Here is a 16,247-nt window from a genome sequence, read left to right as displayed (position 1 = left end):
ATTTAATGTCATTTTTAGGTGGGACTGGAAGAAGAGGAACTAAACATCTACAATCAATGTGCCATCCATTTCTGTCCATTTTAATGTATTTATTCTTCCTGATGAACTTATAATCAGTTTCCATGTTATACTAACTCACCTACCCATCCACACACGGAAATTTATATAAAATTACATTGAATCCATAGGTTAATTTGAGAGGAACTGATATTTCTACAATACTGAATCTTCCATTCTCCATTTATTCAAGGGTTCTTTGATATGTTTCAGTAAATTACTCTCAGGTTCTTCTTATAAATCTTGTATGTGTCCTGTTTCCTGTAATTGTACTGATAGATATTTCATCTTTTTGATTGCTCTATGGAATAACCCCCTACTCCAACTACCCCCATTACATTTCTAATTGATTATAGAACAGATTTGTATCTTGTACTGATCACTTTGATGAACTGCAAGTTCTGAAAAAGTATAGTTGATATTTTTATGTAAGTGTGTATAAATGTAATTAATAGATGTGTATCATTTTATAACAAGAATATGAAATGAAAGCTGTTTTATTAAGCTTGGTAAATTTTGTTAATAATTATTACCTTTTATTTTCTTGTAGCAGTTAATCTGTGAGACTTTTTTTTGTTTTCTTTTTATGCAAATAAGCATTATACGTTAGAAGTTCCCTTGATGGAGACCTATTCACAAACTTTCATTTGAGAAGTATTCCATGATCAAATAAATTTGAAAAATGCTGTCTTAAAATACCCGCCAACACTTAGCACAGTACTAGACACTTAGCAGTAGTTCAACAAGAACTTACTGAGTAAACAAATATATTTAATCTTCCCAACCATCTTCTTTCCTTCAGGCTTATTCTCTAAACTCAGACAGATGGGGAACATTTTCTAAAAACTCTCCAAGGTGAATATTTCATAATATCCCTAGAAACCCATGTTAGTGTTTGACAAATCTCAATGTCAGGAAACTTCCTTACCCTAAGGCTATTTTGCTGTAGTTTAAGTCATTTCCTTTTATTCTTTCTTTAATGCTGTTAGAAAATAGTTTTCCATTCCTTGTGTATAAATCTGAGAAGGTTACATGGAACTAAAATTTAGTTTAAGGTGTGCTTTAGAAATTCTTTTTTCCTCTTTCCACTATGATTCTGTAAAATGAGGATAATTCTGCCACCCACCAAAAAAAGTGGATTTATTTATTTTGTTTATTTACTTATTTATTTTTGGCTGTGTTGGGTCTTCGTTGCTGTGTGCAGGTTTTCTCTAGTTGCGGCAAGCGGGGGCTACTCTTTGTTGTGGTGCGTGGGCTTCTCATTGCAGTGGTTTCTCTTGTTGTGGAGCACAGGCTCTAGGCTTGCGGGCTTCAGTAGTTATGGCACGTGGGCTCAGTAGTTGTGGCTCACGGGCTCTAGAGTGCAGGCTCAGTAGTTGTGGTGCACGGGCTTAGTTGCTCTGCGGCATGTGGGACCTTCCCGGACCAGGGCTCAAACCCGTGTCCCCTGCATTGGCAGGTGGATTCTTAACCACTGCACCCCAAAAAAGTGGATTTATTTATAGCAGAATATTGGAAAAATATGTCCAACAATTTTAGAAAAGTGATACTGCAATATGAAAATGTTTACCTTGCTCTCCTCAGAACTCTTTAAACCAATGGTTTCCAAACTTGACTAATTTTTATTTTTTATAAATTTATTTATTTTATTTATTTATTTTTGGCTGCTTTGGGTCTTCGTTGCTGCACGTGGGCTTTCTCTAGTTGTGGTGAGTGGGGGCTACTGTTCGTTGCGGTGCGTGGGCTTCTCATAGCGGTGGCTTCTCTTGTTGCAGAGCATGGGATCAAGGCATGCAGCTTCAGTAGTTGTGGCACATGGGCTTCAGTAGTTGTGGCACGCAGCTTCAGTAGTTGTGGCTCACGGGCTCTAGAACACAGGCTCAGTAGTTGTGGAGCACAAGTTTAGTTGCCCCACGGCATGTAGGATCTTCCTGGATCAGGGCTCAAACCCATGTCCCCTGAATTGGCAGGCAGATTCTCAACCACTACGCCACCAGGGAAGTCCCTTGACTAAGTTTTAAAAACACTTGGGGAACTAAATAGATATAAAGATTTTTGGTCCCATGAAAATGTACTGAATTTGATTACCAGAAGGGTAGTGCTTGGAAACTTGTAATTAAAAAAAAAATCCACTCTGGAAGCTTTTAGGATCTCCTTTTTATTTCTAGTGTTATCGTGTTTTGGTTTGGGTCATTTTTCACGCTTTGTGCTAGGCAGTGGGGAAGTTCTTTTAAGAAGTTAGAGATGTGTCCTTCAATTTGGGGAAAATTTTTAATTTAATTATCCCCCCTTTTATTTTCTTTGTTTTCTCTTCCTGAAATTCCAATTATTTGGGAATTTGAGCATCTGGATTAAAACTGTGTTTTTCTTACCATTTTTCTGAGAGTAACCATCTCTGACTTTTTAACTTTACCTTTTAATGTGCCTACTAAATTTTTTTTGATGGTCATGCTGTGATCATATTTATAATTTCCTAGAGCTATTTTTCTTCTTGTGTGGTGGGTTAAAGTATTTCCACAAATTCTTTGATGCACCCATCTAAAAGCAAAGCCTAATAATCCTCGCTTTGAGTATGGACTAGACTTAGTGACTTGCTTCTAATGATTATAAAAAAAAGTACAAGTGAGAGTGTGTGGTTTTTGCATACCAGGTCATAAAGGGCAATGTGGCTTTCTTATTGCTCTTTCTTTGGATTACTTGCTCTGGGGGAAGCCAGTTGCCATGTTGTGAGAACACACAATAGTGTTACAGAGAGTTCCATGTAGTGAGAAACTAAGGTCTCCTGCCAACAGCTATGTAATAAGTCATGTGAAGGAAGATCTTCCAGCCCCTGTCAAGTCTTCAGAAAACTGCAGCAATCTCATGAGAGACTTTGAGCCAGACCATGCTGCTAATTTCCTCCCAGATTCATGACCCACAGAAACTGTGTAAGATAGTAAATGTTTGTTGTAAGTTGCTTAGTTTGGGGATAATTTGTCATGCAGCAATAGATAACTAACATATCTTGCCTCTGAATGTTTCTTTTTATAGCATCCTATTCTTGTTTCTGATGCCCTATCTTCTGTCATTTCATAGTACATTAGTAATCTTTCTTTGCTTATTTTAAGTTTTCTTTTCCTCACTACATTTCCTCTAATTCCTTTGAATTTCTTTTTTTTTTTTGGATTCAGGGTAGTTGACAAAAAAACCAAAGAGATGGAAGCGGGTACAGATTCTGGACATGAGGTCACGGGAGAGGAGGCAAACAAACAGCTAACATCTGCTACAGGAATCAAGGAAAACAAAGTAAAAGGAAAAACTTAAATAGCCTGTAAGAGAAAGAGATGTATGAATATATTTTAGAGGTGTTTGTTTGTTTTGCTCTTTGTTTGTTTTGCTCACGATATCATCAACTATCATCAGTACTCAGATTCCTTAGTCCACAGCATCTTTGGCAAAGATTTCTAATATAGTGTAGGTTAGAAGTACTCAGTGGTGCCTCTTTACTGTTTTACTTGGATTGAATTCTCCTATTCCTAAAGCTGTATTATAGATAAACCAAGGTGTTATAAGGCTGTGTTAAGAAAACCTGCATATTGTTTGTATAACTAGTGGATTGAGAGTTGAGTTAGTCTGATGGTAGGTTTCAGACAAAACTAAAGGTCAATGGAATCATTGTAGACTCCATCACCTACTGTCTGTCACCTTGAGTATGTTTTTCAAATGTTAAGAGCCTCTTTTGTCAAATGGGAATAATAATAGATCCTACCCTGGGGTATTATAAAGATTTAATGAGATAAGTTGCTTAGAAGAGCACTTGGCACCCTGTTCCCTTTTTTCCTCTTATTCTCCATCTGCTTCCCTTTCTTCTCTCCTTTCTTCTCTTCTCATTCTTTTCTTCCTTTTCTGCTTCTCTTTCTCCACCTCATATTTCTCCTTATTACAGGCATATATCATTTTATTGCACTTTGCAGACATTGCATTTTTTACAAATTGAAGATTTGTGGCAACTCTGTGTCGAGCAAGTCTATTGGCACTATTTTTCCAATAGCACTGGTTCACTCCGTGCCTCTGTGTCACATTTTGGTAACTTTCACAATATTTCAAAATTTATTATTATTATTATATTTGTTGTGGTGATCTGTGATCAGTGATCTTTGATGTTACTACTGTAATTGTTTTGGGGCACCACGAACATATAAGATGGCAAACTTAATGGATAAATGTTGTATGTATGCTGACTGTTCCATGGACTGGCCATTCCCTAGTCTCTCTCCCTCTCCTCAGGCCTCTCTATTCCCTAAGACACAATAATATTGAAATTAGGCCAATTAATAACCCTACAGTGGCCTCTAAATGTTCAAGTGAAAGGAAGAGTTGCATGTTTCTCACTCTATATCAAAAGCTAGAAATGATTAAGCTTCGTGAGAGAGGCATGTTGATAGTCAGGATAGGCCAAAAGCTAGGCCTCTTGTGCCAGTTAGCCAAATTGTAAAAAAGTTCTTGAAGGAAATTAAAAACGCTACTCCAGTGAACACATGCATGATAAGAAAGCAAAACAGTCTTATTGCTGATATGCGGAAAGTTTTAGTAGTCTGTATAGAAGATCAAACCAGCCACAACATTCCCTTAAGCCAAAGCTTAATCCAGAGCAAGGCCCTAACTCTCTTCAATTCTATGAAGGCTGAGAGAGGTAAGGAAGCTGCAAAAGAAAAGTTTGAATCTAGAAGAGGTTTAAGGATCCACCTCCATAACATAAAAGTGCAAGGTGAAGCCTCAAGTGCTGATGCAGAAGCTGTAGCAAGTTATCCAGAAGATCCATGAAGGTGGTTATTCTAAACAGATTTTCAATGTAGATAAAACAGCTTTATATTGGAAGACTATGCCATTTAGGACTTTCATAGCTTGAGAGGAGAAGTCAATGCCTGGCTTCAAAGCTTCAAAGAACACAGTGATTCTCTTGTTGGAGGCTATGCAGCTGGTAACTTTAAGTTGAAGCCAATGCTCATTTACCATTCCCTAAATCCTAGGGCCCTTAAGGATTATGATAAATATACTCTGCCTGTGCTCTATATGTGGAACAACGAAGCCTGGATGACAGCACATCTGTTTACAACATGGTTTACTGAATATTTTAAGACCACTGTTGTAACTTGCTCTTCAAAAAAAAAGATTTCTTTCAAAATAATACTGCTCATTGACAATGCATCTGACCACCCAAGAGCTCCAATGTAAATGTGCAACAGAGTAATGTTTCCATGTCTGCCAACACAGCATCCATTCTGCAGCCCATGGATTAAGGAGTAATTTCAGCTTTTAAGTCTTATTATTATTTTTTTAAATAAATTTATGTATATATTTTTGGCTGTGTTGGGTCTCCGTTGCTGTGCACGGGCTTTCTTTAGTTGTGGCAAGTGGGGGCTACTCTTCGTTTGCGGTGCGTGGGCTTCTCACTGCGGTGGCTTCTCTTGTTGTGGAGCATGGGCTCTAGGTGCGCGGGCTTTAGTAGTTGTGGCTCGCAGGCTCTAGAGCTCAGGCTCAGTAGTTGTGGTGCACGGGCTTAGTTGCTCTGCGGCATGTAGTATCTTCCCAGACCAGGGCTTGAACCCGTGTTCCCTGCATTGACAGGCGGATTCTTAACCACTGCACCACCAGGGAAGCGCCCGTCTTATTATTATTATTATTTTTACATCTTTATTGGAGTATAATTGCTTTACAATGGTGTGTTAGTTTCTGCTTTATAGCAAAGTGAATCAGTTATACATACACATATGTTCCCATATCTCTTTCCTCTTACGTCTCCCTCCCTCCCACCCTCCCTATCCCACCCCTCTAGATGGTCACAAAGCACCGAGCTCAGGGACTTCCCTGGTGGCACAGTGGTTAAAAATCTGCTTGCCAATACAGGGGACACGGGTTTGATCCCTGGTCCAGGAAGATCCCACATATCATGGAGCAACTAAGCCCGTGCACCACAACTACTGAGCCTGTGCTCTAGAGCCTGCAAGCCACAACTACTGAGCCCACCCACTGCAATTACTGAAGCCCATGGACTCAAGGGCCCACATGCCTCAACTACTGAGCCTGTGTGCTGCAACTACTGAAACCCACGCCTAGAGCCCATACTCCGCAACAAGAGAAGCCACCACAATGAGAAGCCCACGCACCACCAATGAAGAGTAGCCCCCACTTGCCACAACTAGAGAAAGCCCGTGTGCACAAATGAAGACTGAACGCAGCCAAAAATAAATAAATAAAATAAATAAATCTTTTAAAAAGGAAATATATTTTTTAAAGGCTATAGCTGCCATAGATAGTGATTCCTCTGATGGATCTGAGCAAAGTAAATAGAAAATCTTCTGGAAAGGATTTATCATTCTAGATACCATTAAGAACATTTGAGATTCATTGGAAGAGGTCAACATAACAACATTAGTAGGAGTGTGGAAGAAGTTGATTCCGATCCTTATGGACGACTTTGAGGGGTTCAATACTTTAGAGGAGGATTTAATTGCAGATGTGGTGAAAATAGTGAGAAAACTAGAATTAGAAGTGGAGTCTGATAATGTGACTGCATTGCTGCAACGTCATGATAAAATTTCAAGCTTGAAGAGCTGCCTTTTATGGATAAGCAAAGAAAGTGGTTTCTTGAGATGGAGTCTACTCCGGGTTAAAATGCTGTGAAGATTGTTGAAATGACAACAACGAATTTAGAATATTACATAAATTTAGTTGATAAAGCAGTGGCAGGCTTTGAATGTATTGTCCAATTTTGAAAGAAGCTCTACTGTGGGTAAAATGCTATCAAACAGCACTTCATGCTACAGAGAAATCATTTGTGAAAGGAAGAGTCAATAGACATGGCACACTTCACTGTTGTCTTATTTTAAGAAATTGCCCCAGCTGCCCCAAACTTCAGTGATCACCACCCTGATCAGTCAGCAGCCATCAAAACATCAAGGCAAGACCCTCCACCAGCAAAAAGATTACTACTCACTGAAGGCTCAGATGATGCTTACCAATTTTTAGCAATAAAGTATTTTTAAATTAAGATATATATGCTTTTTTAGACATAATGCTATTGCACTCGTAGTATAGCATTACATGTAAACTAAACTTTTATATGTACTGGGAAACCAAGAAGTTTATGTGACTCACTTTATTGTGATACTCGCTTTATTGAGATGGTGTAGAACTGAATGTGCAATATCTCGGACATGTGCCTGTATTAGTGTTATGTAACAATGTGTCATCACAAACCTTGAATCTGTTTTGGAGGGAATTCTGGTCTATTGACCACTTTTACAAGTCTTATCCTTATGGTACCACAACGAACTATAAGATATTGGCACTTACATTTGTTAGTCATAAGCAGACCTCTAACACAGAAGCTTGATTTCCTGTAACACAGCTAAATCACTCAACAAAATTTTACAGAAGGCCTCCTCTGTAAGAGAAGCTGCGCTGGGTGGTGACTATATAAAAATGTGACACACTGCTCATAGTCTAGTGGAGAAGACAGTCAAATATAATACAGAACTCCCCACTATTGTAGGCATCCTCAGGATGCTGTGGGAACTTAGAAGAGTGAGCTCTGATATGCTTATGATAGTCACTGAAGGTCAGGCAAAGAGAAAGCACTTGAAAGGGGTGGGGTGTGTGTGTGTGTGTGTGTGTGTGGTGGGGAGTTGGGCATAATTCCAGATATAGAGAACAATATATGAAAAACTACAGAGGTATGAGAGTGCATGTTGTGACTGGAAACTAGTAAGTAACTGAATGTAATATCTGAGAACCTACTATGTATCGAAGTTATACAGTAGATGGGGAGTCTTCAAACACCAAAACATAGCTCTTTGTACAAGAGCAACAAAGTAAGTCCTCGTGTGGTATCTAAGAATTATAGAATCCGCGTAGAGGAAGTACTCCCATAGTACTTTGTAGTAGTCTAAATTTTTGTTTAATAATTTGTTAATGTTTGTTGAATGAAGGAATAAATAAATGATAAATCTTAAAGAATGTTTATGAGTCAGCCAGGTTTTGTTTTTCTTTCTCAAATATTACCATTATGTCTCTACTCACTCCAGCGCTTCAATATTTATGTGATACTCAAATATTTTATTTGGCCCTTCTAATTATTTGCTGCCATCTAGTGTAATAAAGTTGATGTTGTAATTTTTCCCCCAGTTTTATTGAAAACTAATTGACATACATCAGTGTGTAAGTTTAAGGCATACAGCATGATGGTTTAATCTAAAATATTGTGAAATAATTACCACATCCATCTTCCCATATAAATACAATAAAAAGGAAAGAAAGAAGAAATAGATCTGCTGTGATGAGAACACTTAGGATTTATTGTCTAAACAACAGTCCTATTTATTGAACAGCAGTGTTAGCTAGAGTCATCCTGTTGTATATTACATCCCTAGTACTTATTTGTCTTATAACTGGAAGTTTGTACATTATGACCACCTTCCTCCAATTCCCCTTTCCCATACCCTCCACCTATGGTTATCAAAGTCTGATCTCTTTTTCTAGGAGTTTGGGTTTTTTGTTTGTTTGTTTTTTGAAGATACCACATATAAGTGAGATTGTACAGTATTTGTCTTTCTCTCTCTGACTTTTTTCACTTAGTATAATGCCTTCATGGTCCATGCATGTTGTCATAAATTGTAGGATTTCCTCGTTACATATCTCATAACTTCTTTATCCATTCATCCATCAGTGGACACTTAGGCTGTTTCCACATCTTGGCTGTTGTAAATAATGCTGCTATGAATGGGGGGGGGCAGGCATCTTTTTGAATTAGTGTCTTTTGTTTTCTTTGGATGTATTCCCAGGAGTGGAATTGCTGGATCATATGGTAGTTCTATTTTCAATTTTTTGAAGGCCCTCCATACTGTTTTGCATAGTGGCTGTCTCAATTTACAATACCACCAACAGTGGGATTAAAGCTAAGTCAGTGAAAGAACCTGATATAAAATTCAAGGAATTGTGGGTACAAAAGGTAACTCATATAATTTTAAAAATTAACACTATGAAGTAGTGCAGTGGAATGTGGTGCAATCTGGAATACCCTCTGTCCAAGGTTGCTCTCTCCTGGGTTCATGTACTCCATCTGCTGAAAGTTCATTAATGTTTTCCTCTTGATGATTTTTAATGCTTAAAATGATGTGTATCTTATCATTTCTTGATAATTAAAAAAACCCTAAGTAAATTAAGGTCAGAAAATGCCATTTAATTTATTCACTGGCTTTAATTTGTCATATGCCTATCACACTGTCATTCTCTCTTTCTCCCTCCACCCCATCCCCTTTCTTTTTTATTCTGTGCAGAGGAAAATACTGCTTTGGTTTTTATTTCATTTTTAGAAAACTTGTGGTCCTGAAGGAGAGTTGGCTGGGTAGGTCAGCCATGACATCATCACTAGACTTTCAAGGCAAAAGTAAAATTAAGTTGTTTTTGAAGCCAGTACTTGCTGTGATGGAAGAGACTCCGGAAGGAGGACTTCCTCTCCTTCCAGGCTTAGGGGCCCTTGAAGTTTCCTCTGAGAAGTACCAAATTAGAATTGGAATGATTTATTAGAATATTTTATCTTTCTCCTTTTCCCCAATTCTCTATCCAGTTGTACCATCAACACCATGAATTCCTAAATAGAAGAAACTCTAAGCCAATGCCAGGAGACCTGAATTCTAATTCTGGCTCCTGTTGGAAGTGGTGGTGTGACACATGGACCTTACTTTCCTTTTTTATAAATTCAAGCCTTGAATTTAGATTTTTGTTTTGTTTTGCTTTTATCTTTCAGTCTCTAAGATGCAGTGATTTTTCTTGCTATTTACTTTGCTGAGCTTTATTTATTCTCCAGTTTTGAGGGGAATGCAAACCTTGATTAGAAAACAATTCCTGAAGGGTGGGGAATTGTAGTGAAAGAGTTTTTGGAGCAATAAGGAAAGTTAACTGTTTGCCATTCTTCTTTTAAGTCCATCTGCTAAAAGGTAGCAAAATCGTTTCAGGCATATCCTCATCCTCTCACAATTAAACAAAAATCCAGAAGATTAAGTCTGAACATGTTTCTATAATTAAAAGGATTCAATATCCAGTATTGGGAAAGATGTATGTTTACAATATGCAGTTTATCACAAAGAAACCTAAAGCTGGGGGGAGAGAAAATAGAATGGAAGGTACAGTAAGTACTGGAAGCATGTTTAAATATTCAAAACACATAGAAGATGCAGAATATCTTGACTCCTCTATGACAAATTGCAGGCTGTAGCCATCTACTTAAATTACTTGTGGAAACTGGAGCTCTTTTTTATGAAGAAGTTACTGATTTTCTAGGGTGGTTTATGGAATTGGTCTTATTATCTCATAAATAGGATATTAGACTTGAACACATTCTTCAGATAATCTGAAAAAAGAAAGAATTTCACCTTTTTTAAAAAGTGGGGCAATTTTACTTCATTTGGGGATAGCAGCAAGGAACCACTTAACCTTATGAAAAAAATAGAAAGTTATGTGTCAGATTGAGAGTTTATCACTGTTAAGAACTTTTCCCAGGAGGTTGTATTACGGGAAAGAAGATTCAAGCACTTCTTTCTTTTCTATATTCTGCTTTCAAGCCCCTCTAACCTATTCAAACCTATTTGTTTAGCACCAGTTTCCCACTATTGCAAGGGCCCCTTGTTAAAAACATAAAAAAATTTATTATGCCCATCTCATTGAAATTATATTTTTGTATCTAGTAATTAGAAGATGAAACATATATAAAAACCTGCCATAAATGTAGAGCACTTTTAATAGAATTTGATTAGTTATGCCTAGCAGTTCCATGCATTTGAAACAAAGTACAACAAGTCCCCTACAAGTTGCAAACTTTGAAAGATGCGAACGTGCCTTTTCACGTCCAATCACATAAGTTAGTTCACATGTCTGGCGTACATTGTCACGTGCATGCGTCCTCTGCAAGTGGTTGTGCTTTTGTGTACTTACATTGTGCAGCTTACTAATGAAGACCTGATGGAATTGGAGGCCCAGAGAAAGGACAAAGAGAGACAAGAGGAAGAAGTAACTGAAGAACCGAAGAGATTCATGATGCAGGAAATGGCAAGGGGATTTTCTTTATCTGAGGAGGCACTGTTAGTTTTTGAGGCACAGGACCGAAGCGTAGAACAGTACACAAAGTTTGCAGCAGTCATTCAGAATACAATCCAGTGCTACCATGTCATCTACAACGAGAAAAAGAGCTACTATCCAGACATCACCGGATCGTTTTTTCAAGAGGGTAGATGGAATTGAATCCAGCAAGGAACCAGAACCTGTGCCATCAACGTCAGGCGTGAGTGAACTTGCAGTTGCCCTCCATCTCCTATTGCTGATGATCCTTCAGCTCTACCCTCTCCCACCTCCTCTACTCCTCTCCCTCCTCTACTCAGTAACTCTTCTTGCCTGTTCACTCAATGCCAGCCCCTGGATGCCAGCTGTTGTACTCTACTACTGTACTTTTCAATGTACTGTACTGTAAGATTAAAAATGATTTCTTTATTTTTGTGTGTTTGTTTTTTATGTGTTATTTGTGTGAAAAGCATTGTAAGCCTATTACAGTACAGAACTATATAGCCGATTGTGTTAGTTGGGTACCTAGGCTAACTTTGTTGGACTTACATCAAATTGGACTTACAAACGTTCTCTTGGAATGCAACTCATTCATATGTAGGGGACTAACTGTACATATATTATCTGTAGACATTCTTCAGACTGTAGGTAATGTTAAGTGAGCAAAAGTGTTGTATAATCTCTTGTATTATCTCCACAGGCCAAGGGGCAAAGGTAGGAAGCTGTCTATCTACTGCTCTGGAACACTGAAACTCAAGCAGGTTGGGGTGGGGAGAGGGCCTGAGGTGCACGTTGGTTGAGCTGTCTTGTCTGGAGTTTGTGTTATGAAAACAAAGTGTATACTGAAAGTATGTATGTTTTTGTCCCTCAAACATGGCCTTGCCTTGAGATCTGTGCACTGCCCTGCCACCTCCACCACCATCCCTCAATACTTCTCTAGGAGCAGTGGTTTCTGCACTTAGTGGTTTCATGCACAGGGAACATTTAATAAGATACAACCAAGCAAAAACACATAAATATTGGGAGAAATGGGGAAACTGTGTGATTAAGAACATTAAAACCCCCCCACAATATACTATCATTACCATATTCTAAAAGAAGATACATCAAGATTAGAAAGAACATAATCTCAATATAAACAGCCAAATTTTAGTTAAATAAATTTAATTTAATGGAAAATTGACTGCATTGCCCTTATTTTTCTTATTTTCTAGCAGACAGGTGAAATTATCTTTGTGGACTAGTGGTTCCGAATCACTACTCAGAGGATAAAAGCATAACCTTCATTTCAAATGGCTTATACTTCTGTTGAATATTTTTTATTTTTTCCTATCTAGAACTTACATCCAAATCCTTTAAGAAAGCCTCAGATGATAGCTTTGTTTCTTCCATGTTGAAGAAAGCTTTAAACTTAGGTCTAGCATGGAATACTAACTTCTTTACTTATATCTTGTTATCCTCCTCTGGTTATTTTTCTTCATTTTGTCATAAAAAATACTTTGCCTTATTCCCATAAAACTATTTGAGGTGGCTTTAGCATATATTGTAATAAGAGTATATAAATAGAAGAGGAAATTGAGATAAGAAAAAAATAAAAATAAGGAAATAATGTTAAAACACAAAAATACATGCTGAGCGTCCTGTATAAATTTTAGAGGTGAGCCTCATATTTGAATCTAGGATTCCTAACAGTCCAAAGAAAGAGGGAAGCAGATTGATAAATGACCTATTACTGTATAACAAATTACCTCAAAACCTAGCTGCTTAAAATAGCAAACATTTATTATCTCTGAGGGTCAGGAATCTAGGAGGGGTGTAGCTGGCTGCTTTTGGCTCAAGGTCTCTCCTAAGGCTGAAGTTACGATGTCAGCTGGGGCTGCAGGATCCCTTTCCAAGATAGTTCATCACATGGCTGTTGGCTGAGGCTGATGGTCTTGGTTCTTGGCTGGCTGTTGGCAGAAGGCGTTGATTTTTCACCATACCTCTCCACAGGGTTGCCTGGGTGTCCTTATGATATGACAGCTGGATTTCCCAGAGTGACTGATTTAAGCGAGAAGGCAAGAGAGGAAGCCATATTGCCTTCTGTGATCTAGTTTTGGAAATGACATACCATTACTTCTGTAGTATTCTGTTTGTCACACAGACCAACCCTATTACACTGTGAGATGCAACTACACAAGAATATGATCATTGGGGATCACTGGGGGCCGTCTTGGCAAATGGCTTCACCACAATCCAATTAAAAGAATCAGCATTATTAATTTAAAAAACAAAGCAGTTTTGTGGGAAAAAGAAAATTGTTTCCCATCCCCCCCTCCAGACTGAGATATGAAAGAAATTTAATTTATTTCATGGAACTGCATAAAGAGAACATTATATGAAATCACAGACAAGCTCTCAACAATATACCTAAAAGAGCTCTAGTATGAGTTACATATGAATTTTTTTTTATGTTCCAAAATTTATCATATATATGTTGTATGATATTGGGAAGTGAGGCTTTGTGGAGGTAATTAAATTTAGATGAGGTCATGAGGTCATGGGGGGGCGGGGTCCTCACCATGGGAACTGTGTCCTCATAAAAAGAGACCTAAGAGCGTTCGCTTTCTCTCCTTTTCTCTCTCTCCCTCTCTCTCTCTTTCTGCCACGTGATGGTACAGGAAGAAGGTGGCCATATGCCAATGAGGAAGAGAGTGCTTTCACCAGACACTGAATATGCCAGCACTTTGATCTTGGATTTCCCAGCCTCCAGAACTGCGAGAAATAAATTTCTGTTGTTTAATCTACCCAGGCTATGATATTCTATCATAGCAACCTGAACTGTCTGGTACCCCTTAATGTAAACTGGTGGCATAGAAACAAAACATCACTAAGTGAAAGCACTGATATGAAAAATCTACACACTCAAAATTGAAAGTGTTCAGATGTACTAGCGTAATACAAGGATAATCTTTAGGGAAATTGGAGTGATGTTTCTCAAACTGAGGTAATTCTGTCCCTGGGATTATATATATCAGCGTACTGGGGATACTTAAAACCAAAGAATTAACATGTCCCATCTTTCTGAAGCATTAAATTTTTGTGAAGATTTTGGGGGAAAGTTGTGAATATTTTTTATTAAAACATTTTGTCACATAAGTCCACAAGAAAAATCAGTAGTTACCTTGTGTTTTTATGTCTTTTACCAGTTTTATGTTTTACATTTTTTCAATTTTTATATGTTTTAATATTTTTATATACCGGGAATTACTGGGAAATTTGGACTTTGGTATCATTAAGGAAACCTTGTTTATTTGCCCCTTTGCCCCCTCCCAATTGGGTACATTTTTGCTGTGAACCCACTTCCACTCTATTATTCATCCTCTGCCCCCTAGATCTAGACCATATGATTTTTCAGTCACCCTGTGGAGGATCACACATTTAGTATTTTGAAAAGGTAGCCTCTTTTCAAACCCCTGCATACATTTGTTTGTGTATTTGTTTATATATAATTTAGATTGTAGAAAATAATTTTCTCACAAATCAGCTCAATTTCCTAGCATAATTTCCCATAATTAAATCTTTTGTTTATAAATATGAAACTTAGTTTTACTTTCCTTGGCGGCTAGTTCCCTTGTAATACAAATATACCTGAAATTCTGCTTTAAAAATTACTGTAATGCCTCTCTTTTTCTTCTTAAAAATGTAATATTATACATTTAAAACTGTATTTTCAACTAGGGCCACCCATGGGTAGTGGCAAATGAAAATTTTGGTGTACAGTATAAGCTTAAAACGTATGAATATGTAAATTATTCATACTCGAATAAAGAAAATAACTGAAATGATCAAAGGTTGTGAGCGAGTGGCATTTTCCGTGAAGACTACCTCATTGGCAGAAAATAAAAGAATTAGCATTACTCCAATCACAGTAGGGAGAGTCAGCAGTAATCAAAAATTGTAGAATGGGGCTTCCCTGGTGGCACAGTGGTTGAGAATCTGGCAGGGGACACGGGTTCAAGCCCTGGTTTGGGAAGATCCCACATGCCGCGGAGCAACTAGGCCCGTGAGCCACAATTACTGAGCCTGCACATCTGAAACCTGTGCTCCACAACAAGAGAGGCCGCAATAGTGAGAGGCCTGTGCACCGCGATGAAGAGTGGCCCCCACTTGCCGCAACTAGAGAAAGCCCTCACAAAGAAATGAAGAGCCAAAACAGCCAAAAATAAATAAATAAAATTTAAATCAACCAACCAAAAAAAACTATTCCCTTTAAAAAAAAATTGTAGAATGTACTCAGGTGCTAGGTTATGCTAGGTTAACAAATTAACCTCAAAATCTTAGTGGCTTAATAGTACAGTGGCTACTTTTCACTTGACCAGTCAACCATGGGTCCAGTTGCTCTGCAGGGCAGCTCTGTTCCAAACAGGGACTCAAGAATCTAGTTTGCTTCCATATTGTGACTGTTATCTCAAAACCTGGCTTCCAGATTGGAAGATCACATACTGGCTCTTAAAAGCTTTGAGTTAGAAATGACATACATTATTTTCTTTCCCAACCCAAAGCTAGTCACACAGGCTTATCTAACTGCAAGTGTCTAAGGAAATGTGGAGTAGCACATGTATATTTGGTGAGGAGTACAGGACTCTACCATTGGTGCTTCTTCAAGCATGAGTCACTATTATGGAGGTGCAAAATAGCTTGAACCTTAGCATGACTTACGGGGATAAAGTCAGAGTAACTACATAAAGTGACCCATCTTCCAGTGGTTTTTAAAAACCAACCACACAAATTATGAAGAAAATCACTAAAAGTTTTAAACAAAAAAGTTTTAAACAAAAATGAAATAATTAAAGCTGCCTTTGAAATTACTTTCAGAATTCTTGTAGAAAATGATGCTACTGAATGGGAGAAAGTTTGGAGAAGATTTGGTACTGTAGATTTAGCTAAAATATGTTTTGCCTCAAAAATTGGTATCCAAGCTGAAACAACTGACCTTTCTGAACTATACTGTTGAAAGACACATTTTTATATGTTCAAAACATGTATACAAACATGTTGATGACAAACATTATTGATCTAGCTTCTCATTGATTTTTGTTTACTATTGTTTACAA

Source organism: Mesoplodon densirostris, chromosome 5 (assembly GCF_025265405.1).
Source record: "Mesoplodon densirostris isolate mMesDen1 chromosome 5, mMesDen1 primary haplotype, whole genome shotgun sequence".
Classification (NCBI taxonomy): domain Eukaryota; kingdom Metazoa; phylum Chordata; class Mammalia; order Artiodactyla; family Ziphiidae; genus Mesoplodon; species Mesoplodon densirostris.
This window is presented reverse-complemented; position numbering follows the sequence as displayed.